This window comes from Narcine bancroftii, unplaced genomic scaffold, assembly GCF_036971445.1.
Source record: "Narcine bancroftii isolate sNarBan1 unplaced genomic scaffold, sNarBan1.hap1 Scaffold_226, whole genome shotgun sequence".
Lineage (NCBI taxonomy): Eukaryota > Metazoa > Chordata > Chondrichthyes > Torpediniformes > Narcinidae > Narcine > Narcine bancroftii.
In genome coordinates, this window is record NW_027211961.1 from 15001 (window position 1) to 17357 (window position 2357).

Consider the following 2357-nt stretch of genomic DNA (forward strand, 5'->3'; position numbering starts at 1 on the left):
GCATGGCCAGCGTGGAGGGAGGAGGTGGCGCGAGAGCCAACCCGCGGCGCACTCGGCCACGTCGGGATCAGCCACGACGCGTCAGGACTGCAAACCATTCATCTGGGGCAGGGCCATCACCGCGATCGCCGACCACCACACCCACCACCACACTCCCGAAGCGAACCCGACATCACAAGCAAGCGACGCCGAGGGACGAGAAGCAGCGCGACGAACCAAACAGGGAACCGGGCGAGGACGTGACGCCCGTCTATGATCAACGGGACCACGCAGGGGGAGAGGGTTGAGTAAAGTGAAGCGAGTGAGCGTACATTGGCAGCAGCCCGTGCCGTCCAGGTGGCTCAAACAGACTGACACGGTCGTCGCGCTCACCGACGCAGAGAGACACGCGAGAGACCCCAGCGGCCTTCTGCACCTGCACACGCCTGTCCGCCCGCCGGCGTGGCAGCTTGCCCGCTCTCTGCACTCTGCCCAGCCCCGGTCGCCTGCCGAGGGGGATTGGAAAACGGCCGTGCACGTGGTCTCCCCTGCCGACCTAGGGAGCCCTGTGCCGGTTTCAGCTCGTGACACTTCTTTGGTGTGTGTGGTCAGACTCTTTTTCGCCTCCAGCTCGGCAGGCAGCGCACGCGCCCTGGGCCCACGTACGCACCGGTCTGCCACCCTCGCGGGGTGCGAGGTTTGTTTGCTTGAGAAGCCCTCTCTCTTGGCCAGCGAGACCCCGGAGGTCATCTCGCCCCGTCCTTGGTTAGGCCATGATCCAACACCTGGAGCGTCCGGGCTCCGCAAACTCCCGAGGCCCACAGAGATTCGGCGGTGGGTGGAACGCCCTGAGGCCGGCCGAAGGAACCACCGCCGGGCGCACAAAGTACCTCCCTCCTCCCTGAGGTGCTCTGCCGCCAAACAAAACCCATGCAGGGGCTACTCCAAAGACGGATCTCCAGCCGCAAGACCGTCAACTGCTGCGGAGGAAGATCCCAGTCACCCCCTCGTCTGAACCGTCAATTGCTGCGGAGAAGGTCTCTTCCCAAACTGGTGGGGGGGATAAAAGCCCTGGTCGTGTTCCCTCTGAGCAGTTAGGGGTAACCGACAGAGGGCCGCGTGGTGGAGTCTGTCCCAAGCCTGAAACACCAGCGTCTCCGCTGGGCCGCCGGGCCTCTCCATACGGCACGAACACGACAAGCACGATCGATCCAGGAACGACGATTTCAGGACAACTCAGACGAATGAGAGCATGGTATATTTTAGCCCGAAGCCTCGCCCTTCTTTCATAGCTTCCGAGCATGTACACTTGGCCCTTCTTGCCCAAACTCTTGACGGTGCTGCCTTCCCGTCTATTTTAGTGCCTTCAACCTTAAGTATTATATTGCCTTCGAGCCCATTGTGGCACCACTTAAGGACAATGCACGAAGTGACCAACATACCAAAACTTTTTCTAAGTGTCTCTGAAAAACGTGTTCCCGAAAATCTCCGGGCACTCCGCCAATCCCCCCGTACAGAAAATGCAATTTTCGATTCGGCGGGGTAGCTCGCGGAGGGTCGACCGCGGATGCTGCATCTCAGCCCGGGTTCACGTCGAAAATCGGACCCTCAACAGAGCCTCCAGCGGCAACTCGTGAACCATGACCGGGAGTGCCCGTACCAGAAATGCAAATGCGACGTCGGCGGGCGACCGCGCGGAGGTCCCACCGGCCGAAGTCTCGTGAGGCCGGCCTGAGCCATCCGATGTTAACTTCATGGACTTCCGTGGGGAACTTGTTAACTGGCGGGCTGGCAGGAGCAAGCCATTGCCAAGCGGGCTGACTGTCGGAAGCATGACCGTCAGTTGAGCACTGTGGCCGGTAAGACACCCTTGAATCCGATACGATCGGGACTTCCGCGACCGGACTTAGGTTTCTTTTAGGACTTTGCCATTCTTGCGGGGAAAAGGGAAACACCGGAGCTCCCCGAGTTCACGAGCCGACCAAGAAGAGGTGCCACGGGGCTCCCACGAAGCGGTCGTGGTCGGCCCCTGGCCACCGGTCACCGAGTTCAAAACACGGCCCCTGTAATCTCCGGAGAGTCCGCCAATCCCCCCGTGCAGAAATTGCAAGTTGATGATCGGCGGATCGGACTCCGGAGGTCCTACCGAAAAGGGAGCGACCTGGTCGGCCGCTCGCCGCGGATCCTACCCCATCGGACTTCCGGGCAACCCAGAATCTCAAACCGGCGGAGGGCAAATCGTTCAGCAGAGTGCCAAGCCTCCACTGGCGGCAAGGGCCCCTCTCTGCCCCGCCGGAGGGGAGAGGGCAGACACCGGAGCTCCCCCGAATCGGTCGTAGTCGGCCCCTGGCCACCGGTCACCGAGTTCAAAACACGGC